This window comes from Sipha flava, unplaced genomic scaffold (genome assembly GCF_003268045.1).
Source record: "Sipha flava isolate LNK unplaced genomic scaffold, YSA_version1 236_pilon_pilon, whole genome shotgun sequence".
NCBI classification, from domain to species: domain Eukaryota; kingdom Metazoa; phylum Arthropoda; class Insecta; order Hemiptera; family Aphididae; genus Sipha; species Sipha flava.
In genome coordinates this window covers 906,323-917,308 of record NW_020272878.1, presented here as the reverse complement: position 1 = coordinate 917,308, position 10,986 = coordinate 906,323, and the positions used below count along the sequence as shown (strand labels likewise).

At 29.0% G+C, this 10,986-nt stretch overlaps 1 protein-coding gene across 1 annotated transcript in view; it reads left to right on the top strand.

Moving 5' to 3' along the window:
* The first annotated feature begins 2,700 nt into the window (after positions 1 to 2,700).
* The window catches only part of LOC112683793 (4-coumarate--CoA ligase), a 74,918-nt gene continuing 66,632 nt past the window's right edge, over positions 2,701 to 10,986 (top strand). Inside the window, exon 1 of the mRNA XM_025554944.1 lies at positions 2,701 to 3,036. The gene's annotated coding sequence lies outside the window, so the exon portion shown is untranslated. The remainder of the gene's footprint in view (positions 3,037 to 10,986) is intronic.

The window sequence follows — 10,986 nt, the reverse complement described above, 5'->3', positions numbered from 1 at the left end:
AACGGTCGCACAAATGCATGTAAATCACATTATAAATATTGACGTAGAAAATTTTTGGAAAAATTATTTTTCCGCGTGGGTGAGGCTGGAGAAACGTGTCCCCCGCACCACACATAAAAAATTGAGTTTTCCGGGTAAATCGGTACCGTACAAATTCCGGAAATGGTCGTACAAATTCATACAAATTATGTGTAAAATGTTTGTGGAAGAAAAAATTTAGATTTCAAATTTGGGGGGCGGTGGACACGGGAAAAAGGGTTTTTCGAATGTTACATGAGAGGGGGTGGCGTTGAAATTTGATAAATATTTAAATAAAATTTTTTTTAAGTTTTCATGGTGGGAGGGGGGCGGTGACATGGACGTTCAAGTGTTATGTATTCAATTTTTTTTTTGTAATTTATTTTAAATTTTAATTATGAAGACAGTTATAACGATTAAGAAATGGCTATTCAGTCACTTTTTTCGGGAAAAAAAATTAAAATTTTAAATTAAATAATTATTAAGACTAGAATTTCGAACGCTTAAATTAACTTTCAGTTTTAAGGGGGTGGATAGGCAGTGGCAGCCTTTTGCATACCCTGAAAAAAAGTTCTGCGTGCCTACTATATCGATGGCTAAAGTTGTAAGTCACAATGGCTAATTTTATCAAGAGAGCAGTATAAAGGTTTTTAATTTTTCATTATTATAACTCACATAATCATTTTTCGTTTTTCTGGGTCATAACTGATTTATTTGTAAAATGTTTTATAGAACCTAACGTAATTTTACTTTTGGATTTTTTAGTTGTTTTAAATGTAGTTCGAATAATTTTATTTAATGTAAGTGGGACTTAATATAATTAGCAGTTGGAATTTGTTATTGCTAAGGACGTAGAAAATGTAATGATGTGTATAATTCGACTGTAAAATACTGCACAAATATTTTATAATAATGTATACTATATGATTTTAAACCATCTAAAAAAATAATAAATTACGGCTCTTTCGATATCCGCACGGACAACACAAATCAAACAATAAAGGCCTAACCCAACTCCATTAATATCATAAATAGGTCACATCTTGAAACGATCAGACCAAGGTGCATTCAACCATACCCTTATAGTACAGGGATATAATACTCTTTTCTCCGGCTCTTGATCTTAGGTCGTCAATGCGTGCGCACGGACCGTCAGATTAGTAAAGGAGTTTACTGCGACAATTCATCACCGTGTACGAGTACCTATTTAACTTTTAAAATTCATTTTTTTGATTTGAGTTTTCTGTGCGAGTGTTGAAAAGTGTTTAACCTGCAGCACATCAAATCATGTGTTTGTCTCATTTCAACCTCATTACATTCCTGCGATAGTTGTAAGTGTACAGTTCGTGGACATTTGATTCGAATAACTGCTACAATACGAGTAAGTGCTATTTTATTTAGCTTACCAGACTATCCAGTTGTGCTGATCGGCTCTCAAACCTTTATAACCCCGAGAGCCCTCCCTTAAACAAGAAGGAAGGTAATCAACCCATTATACATTATACATAAGTACATACTATACACCATATCTCCCCACCTTTATAATAATTTTCCTTTTATTTTTACTTTTGTATTTTCGGGTTATCACAAAGGTTTTGATGGACGTATAATAAAATAAAATTAAAATTAAAATAAAATTAATGACAATACGAATTAAAACTCTTTAATACTAATTTATAAAATCTGTAACGTTTTATGTTATAAAAAATGTAATTTTTTTATAAAAATTTAAAATAATTGATATTTTTGTTCCCAAATAACATCTAAATAAATTAACACTTGACTTAAAATGTTGGTCAAAATATAAAAAACCTTTTTCAACTATTATCCATAGTAATTATATGAATAAATATGTCTTATTTTATTATATTATAAAGTGTTTATAAATAATTCATATTAATTAAAATTATAAAATAAAATAGTTACATCAATCTTTGATAGTTGACATATAATAGGCGATCCAATAAAAAATACTATCTAGATTTACCTAATTGACTTATAAAACGATTTTAAGAAAAAATGGACTTACAACTTTTGGTATCTTACCCATCGATATAGTATATATTATATTCTTATGTACTTTAGTAAAAGTAACAGATTAATAATGATTTTTGACGTATTAGAAAATGTTTATTATGGTTTTATGTTTTAACAGTTTGTTATTTTGTTCAGTATCTATAAGAACTGTGCGTTTCGATATCGGTGAAACATTCAAAATCAAACGACGCGTTTAGAAAATTATATTTTTCCGTAATTTTATTAGATTTTATCGGCCTTAACGTACATACGTACAACCAAGGCACGATAAATTGATCCGACGGAACCAAACTACCGTGTGATTGGAGAGAGGGAACACTTAACAGGTCAGAGTTTGAGATGTCTGCTTCCACACGTTCTAATAAATCGGTATCCCTATGTTCGTAACAGTTGTTCCACTGTCATTTTGTTTGCGCCGCGACGATTTCGTTGTATTTTAATCGTGTTTTTAACGTCGTAGCGATAGTAATATTATATTTTGGTGACGATGAGTCCGCGCAGCTGCACTCGTAACATCAATGGGCCGCAGCGGTGTGGGATATTTCGCGTACCTCTATCGTTCGCCCTGTCACTTTCCGGCGGCCGACGATTGTGGGATGGCGCGCGGAGTGGAGGCTGACCTGTTGGCTACTGCCGTACTCGACGTACCGCGGTCGGTTGGAGGAGTATCACCGCGACCGTGGTGTTGAACTTGTCGCGTGCGCCGTGCTTACGTTGTTCGATTGAACCCGATAAGTGCAATATATTCGCAATCGAATACATTATTATTATTATTTTGGCCGGTTCATACACGGAGCCACCGATGAAATTCTAACTCGTACAGCCATATCGGTTTTGGGTCGTTACGATCGGACGAACGAACAAAAAAGCTATTATTATTAACACGTCCAAATACTAAACGTACGGATTGCCGGTTTTGCGATTTTTATCTGAGAAAAAGATTGAGTGATATTGAGGAAAATAACAAAAGTTATTACATAGGTACGTTTTTATTATTTTTTTATTGTATTTTATTTACGTTTTTTTTTGTTTTTTTTTTTGTCACTGTCCCAAACGATTAACTCGTTTCGTTGAACCAATGTGTTACGTTATCATAATATTGTTATTTTTATTATTATTGTTATTATCTATTCGTCATGTATAGAGGCACTCGTCGCAATCGCTGTTACATTCGCTGAATATTGAGAGAGAAAAAATAACTATGCGTCTACACCCGTTCGTATATTCGGTCAGCCCACGTTAGGTCATAAAAATGTATGTCATGACCGCGGTACGGTTAAAATAAAAACTGCGGTCAACTCTGAATTATATAAACACCGTTCGAGTGAACGGACGACGCAAACCAAAGTTAAAAAGCTTACAACGCTATGTGTCTAGTTTAAAAAATCAACTTGTTATTTTTTTTATTGAAGAATTGTGCGTTGTACGATATTTTAGAGTGTATTATAAAAATATGTATATAATATGATGTATATAAATATTAATAAGTGGAAAAAAATATTCACCAGATTGACTATAATTTATTTTTTTCTCAACAGTACTCATGACGCGTAAACAGGTTTTTTTTTTTTAATACAGAGAACGAGCGTGTTTGAATTTCGTGGATCATTTCATACAGTTGCCGCCTTTGTTGGAATGCAGAACTGCACTAGACATTAATTATTCCGTTATTTCGGTCAACATGTTATATAATTATTCACATGTCGTGTCATGATATTGGATTTAACCGATCAATAATAAATACAGAAAACAACCGAATACAAAGTATCAAAGGTCATTTCTGAAACTTGCGTTGAGAATCTACATCTGTACAATTGGCACTAGATGTATATCTATTACTAACACATTTTATGACCCAAGTTTTTATCTTAAAAGTTCCGTATGTATGTCGTCGTACGCTCGTTGCAAGTATTATTGCATGATGACGTAATTGTTATACATTTTTGGGTGGGTTGTATATATACTATACTATATACTATTATTGTACTAATTGATCGGCTGGTAATTAAGTAGTTTTTGGTGACATGGTATACGGACGAAACAATACGGATTCCGTTGGATTTGTTTTTATTTTTCGTTACACGAAGATCGATAGCCATACTTTTATTTGATAAAATACTCATTACTTCTTAATCATTGACGGAAGGTTTCAAAACTCGATCAATGCGCACTGGTATACGAAACTCTTAATAACTTTGTTCCTTGTCGCAGTGCTATAATAGTGTAAACAGCATGCCATCGATTAACCTTGACATTCGAAGTCGTTTAAATAATAATGTTATTGAAGTGTGTATCAGCTAACGCAAGGATGATCGACGACGGCCCAAATTTACGCAACAATGAGAATAACGTTTTACTTTTAACCTATTGTTTTTATTTTCACCCAACGGAGACCACTTTCATTCTTCCGCGTTCGATTGAACATTCATCTTGTTCACGCGATTCGACGGAAAGTTCAATGACCACGATTGACCACCCATTTGCACAATCCATGTATAACAACAATACGTAAATCGTAAATCGTTAAATTTACCGAAGCGAACACGTGAGAGTTAAAATGATGATGGATTTTAAATAATATGGTGTTCACATGACTATTATTTTCATTAGAACACACACGTAGGTACCATACGCGGGCGCCGTAACATGTGCAACCGTTCCTGACGAATCCGAGTGCATGTGTACGTGTTTGTATTTCTAAAGGTGGTTTTACGTGAACAATTGTAGAAAAAACAGTAGAACGGTTCAAACCGGTTTCGGTGTGTAGTAACTTCCCCCCCCTGGAATCCAACGGTGACGTGTGTGTTTACCAACAGTGGGGCGTGGACGAGACGATTATCATAAAAGCGTTAACTCCGAAATTGTGTGTGCCCCAAAATTTTACCATAGCTTTAAAATTTTTTTATTCTAAAAGTAACAATAAATGCATATTATTTCTTCTGTATTAACTATCCAAATATTATATACCATATTAGTATATTACCCACTGGCTTGCACATAACCGTACGTATTTTTATAGATTACAAGTCTTCATAAATTACATGTGATTGATTGTAAGAATATAGTGTGGGATAAAAAAAATTAAACTAACCCTACGGATGGCAAAGAAAATACCTCTTCAAAAATAGATCGAAATTTAAATTTCAACGATTATTTCGTATTTAATTCTGGCTGTCAGTCGTATTCGTAGTTCTTTTTTCGTACTTACTCCTCACTAAATCGAATTTTCATTATATTTATATTACATTTATATATTCAAGATTCTAAGTGAAACAAAGAATGTATTGGTTTTATTATATGTGTTCTTATATTCAATATTTTACATAAGTGAATAATATTCGGCATTTACTAGTTGGGTCCCTAAGACCGTTATTTAGCCTAGTTAAGTCCCAGTATTTTTCATTTCGTATACTAGTTTGGTTCATATAAAAAAAAAAAAAAACATTTCGCTTTTAATTTTTACAGACTTAAGAGTGTCAATTACTTATAAATTAGAACACAGATATAATTTTTTTTTTTAAAAGTCTAATATATAGTATATAATTATTAATTGAAAATTAGAATACTGGTATATGGTAAATAAATATATTAAATGATTAAAAAAATTAAAAATTTACCCAATTGGTAAAAAATTGAAATGATAGAGTTTTTATAAACCCAAATTTATTAATTTTTTAATATTACCATCCTTACTAGTTGTTTATCTTTATCATAAAGACGAGTATTATCTGGGACCCAATTCAGATACGAAATCATACGAATATCATATGAGTGAATTCAAAAATATAACTAATCAGTATAAAAGGCTCTCTAAACCAGACACGGTGATGTATGTCTTACAGACGGTCGTAAAAGACTAAGTAAATGCAAATTTGCTTTATTGTATAGACAATAGTGTATAATATGCAATATTATGTTATTTGCATTGTTCAAGAGATAATTTATTTACATTACATTTACGTTTTACTCAATTATATAGTTAAGTAGATATGATGAATTTAGTATATAACATAATAGGTTTGTTCGTTTTGTCAAAAAGTGTACACAAAAGCGTTTGTTTTGAAAAAAAGGTAGTCTTACACACTGTTTGTTTTAAAAAAGTGTAACATTAGTGTATTATTTTTTCACACTGACCCAAGTGTAAGTGTAGGCACAGCGTTTGTAGTGTAGCGTTGATCGTTATCAAATTAAGCCTTATCAGCTAATAGTTTAATCTGCAATTTCAAATAAATGACGAAACACGATTCACCAAATACTGACTATTATAATCGTTTATAGTATTTGGACTCATGAATACTGTGGTTGAGTTATAAAAATAATAAAATATATAATACGTGATATTTTTATATTTCATTATATTTATATATATATTTAATTATAAATATTATATAAAAATAATGTAAACACCCATCATCGTCGTAATCGTTTACATATACAGCTGCTTGGATTTTGATAGGATTCCACAGCTCTAACAATATTTCGTCATCGGAAGAGTCATAAAACTCCATCACGTACAATTTTTGTATTTCTATTTCTTTTAATATTATAACTGTTAATTATGTATATTAAATATTATACAAAAAGTTTACTTAATTATTGTTCAATTCTACTATCAATAGAAATAAATTATTATCAATTATTAAAATTGATAAAAAATATCAGCTGATTAATCTACAACAAAACCATTTGTTTTGAAGACAGATATCTGATCACACCCCTTACACTCAGACACTACACTAATTAGTGTACCTACACTTTTTTTTCTAAACGAACAAACCTAATATATCATAGTGTCTATCGTCTGATATTATACACAACTGCGTGGTATTTGGTGAATTTTTCATGTTTTTAATCTGCAAGATCACATATTTACGTACTGCTTAAAAATCTATTTGATAGCCTAGGACTAAATACTTAGATACTTACTCTAAAATCTACGATCGCGGTAGCATGAGATTTTAATAATATTATCGTTCCAAATTATCTTACCACAGAACAATATTTTATCTCAATAAGAACCGTGAATACTTATATCATATTAAAAGTATACACTGCATTACACCATAACACTTATTTCAATAGATTTCGGTTAAATAGAAATAATTTGGAATATTATTTCATCCAGACATTTTAACCTAATTGTATCGAAGTTTTTTTCATAAAAGCTATAAAATATTTTTAAATCTCTTGACAGTATTTACGAAAACCACGAAAATCTTATGTTTGTGTAATACGTAGTAGGATCAAAAAGTTCTCAGAATTTCATTTTATTTTTTTATATATACAATTTAATATAAATCTACTTAATCTCCTTCAAAATATTGTCCTTTAACACACACTTCAACGACTTTTTAACTGATGGAAACATCTTTGATATCCCTTTATTAGAATGGCCCTGAGATTCGCTATCGCGTTTAGTTTAATGTCTTCAATCTTCGTAAAACGTTCACCTTTGAGTCCATGTTTTAGGTTTGGAAACATCCAGAAGTCACATGGAGCAATATCTGGTGAATACGGGGGTTATTGAACTGTAGAAATTTTTTTATCCGTCAAAAATTGCTGAACTCCAATAGGCGAGTGGCGTTGTTCAAATTGTGACATATTGAAAAAATGCGTAAACTCAGTTTCGTATGGACACGATTGCGGCTCACATGAGACTCATGTAATTAACCTACTGATAGCTAATATTGTCTAGTTTTAATTCCAATAATCAGATATTTGATAAGAAAAATAGTTTTTTTCCTATAAAAAAAATTCCGGGAACTTTTTGATCCTACTATGTAATTATTTCATTGTTATATAATTTAAAATTTAATGTAAACCTTGATAATTATATTTTATTATAATCCTGTAAAATTAGAAAATGTAATACATTTTCCCATCCACTGGTTTTTTTATCATCATTCCTATCAATATTTAAGTGTTTTTAGTTAACTCTATTATAAGGTTCATTGCGATTTGAACGGTTAATTATATATAATAAAAAAACTATTATAAAGATCAAGTATAATGCAACTTTGAACCATAAACATAAATTAATTTACAATTCATGAATCATTTTACAATATTATAAAATATACTATCAACATTACTTATAAACGGATATCTGAAGTTGTAGCACTAACAACTGCACTCATTAGCAGGCTTGAAAATACTGAATATGCATATGCGATAAAAAAAAAAGCAATTAAGATAAGGTATAAAAGTAAAGTAAATATGTTTTGCAAGAATTTTTTTAAATAAATTATTATATTTTCAAAAGTACGTACCTATTGTTCATTTACGTATATAACTCTTATGCAGGGCCGTCCCGAAGATGAAAATCAAGGGGGAGGGGAATAATATGAAAAATGCCGACTACAATTTTTTTACTCAATATATGTAGTATAATTAACTATATTTAGTCGTATTTTTAATTTTTAACATGTATATATATGTCAGTGTCGTACGTTCTTAAAATTGACAATTTAATTAAATATATATAATAATATTTTATATTGTATAATAGTTAGTTATATAAATTTTATTCCTGTATTACGAAATATGTAATATTTGTTTTCGATAAGTAAAATTAGGTTCTTCTAGGCTATAATGAAACAAGTTCGACTGCCGACTGATATTTTCGTTGGGGGGGGGGGAAATAAGACACTCCCCTAGACCCCTCTTCTAGACGATCCTGCTCTTATGTATAACAAAATATCATTCCGTAACTGAAACAAAATATTATTCAAATAATTTAAATAACTCCTTTAAACTTAGGTTACACGGTTACATCTACTTTTTAGTCATAATTGTAATATCTATTTTTCACAAAACGTCATATACAATGTTATATAAAAATAATTTTTTAAAATATTTAGATAAAGATAAAAGATAATTGGTAGAATAATTATCTAGATGAATATAAAAGGTACATAATAGTTTTAATCTAATATAAAAATTTGGAATTTAGAAGGCAATTTAATGACTCACGCTGGCTTTACAAATTATTGAATTCCAAAATTGATTGTCTTGAAATACTTGCTCTTATAAATGCTACGAATTTAAAGTAAGATACACGTCTACATTTTATGTTCCTACTTGCAAACGTAACTGTTGTCTGTTTGGTAAACCGAATGTTAACTCTAAGTAATAAACTTAACTTTTTCTTTCATTCTCTCTCAGAGTTGAACCATTGTATGAACAAAAATATTTTTTAGTTTATAGTTGTAATATCGTCAATAATTTAAATTTTCTAATTTTTTTTTTATTTTATATTTTATAACTCTGACTATTGTCTTAAATGTTATATTTCATTTTATTTATTGCTTGCTATTATTTAACTTTATTTATGTATACTGAAATAACTAATAATGTATTTATTATCTATCTACTCTATACTGGCCGAGCTTCTTTAAATATATATAAAATATAGTATAAATAATAATTAATTATCAATTAATTATTTAGATAAAGATAAAAATCAGCATTTATTAATCAGATAAAATAAAAGTTAATTTATTTAGGTGAGTATGTATCACAACTGTGCATACATTTTACCAGCTAATATGTAATGCATCTAAATTTCTAAAAAAAAATTATGATTTATGGAACTTTATAAGTCAATTAAATGTTATTTTTAAAAAAAAACATTTTACAATACGATATAATTTCGTATCAAAAAACATATTTCATATTTTTAATAATGCATTAATGATTTACCTATTGTACAAAATTAAAAAAAAATTAAATTAAATAGACTAATCAAATTTATCCTTTTTCATAGTAATAAATTATAATAATAATAATATTTAAAAATCTTTAAAATTTTTTAAATTTCCATAAAAATATAAATTAACTAATATTATGTACCTAATAATGAATAGAAGTAACTGAAAAAAAAATCATTCATTTTATATTTAATGATTTGACAAAGTGTCAAGTCTGTATCCTTAGATATATTTTTTTATATACTTTCATTATACATTTGTTTCTGAGTTTATCTTAGATATTTATTGGCTGTACAAACAATATATGAGCATTATGTTTTCAAATTTATTTGTCACATAATTTGTAGGTATACTTTGCTATTGAAAAAAGGTTTGTTTAAATTTTAATTTGTAAAATATATTTTTTTAAATAAAAACATTTATATATGCCGATGCCACGTTAAAGTAAAATAATCTCCCCCGCAAAAAAATAGTTTTAGCAAGAAACGTATCAAGTTGCAAATTATGAAACCTTCATTGCAAATAGTTGCAAATTACACTTGGAAGGGCTAACTTCAAACACGTAAACAGAAGCCATGTCTCTGTGTATAATATCTATACTAATATTATAAAAAAGGTTTGTAAGTTTGTGAGTTTGTTTATAGGAAGTAATCTCTAGAGATAGTAAACCTATTTTGAAAATTCTTTCAACAGTAGAAAGCTACATCATTACTGAGTAACATAGGCTATATTTGACTGTGGTTAATAATATTTTTTTATATGAAATAACAATATTTGTCTATCAATTTCGAGAAAACCGGGCTGATGTGTTGATTTATTGGCGTAAGTTAACTAGAAGTAAATATAATATTCTAGATGAATATTCAAAATATTTTTCTTTGTTAGTCCTATAAAAAATTCCTTGGCACTTCATATTTGTATATATATCTAAGTTATCTAAGATATTTAATATATATCTCATAAAAACTTATATTGTGTATTATATATAAAATAAATATTTGTTGTAGTGACGTGCAGTGATATTTTATATTGGGTAAACGCTAAAATAAATCTGTGTAATATAAAACAAGTTTATTGATTGAAAATGATTCGATATGTATATCGGAAAAATATTGGAGTTACGTCTTAAAAAATATAGCGAATTTTGGTTGTAAGTTTAGAAGATTTTTAATAATTTGGGTCCTTTTGGTTTACCATCTTACGATTTTATATTAAAAGTCTG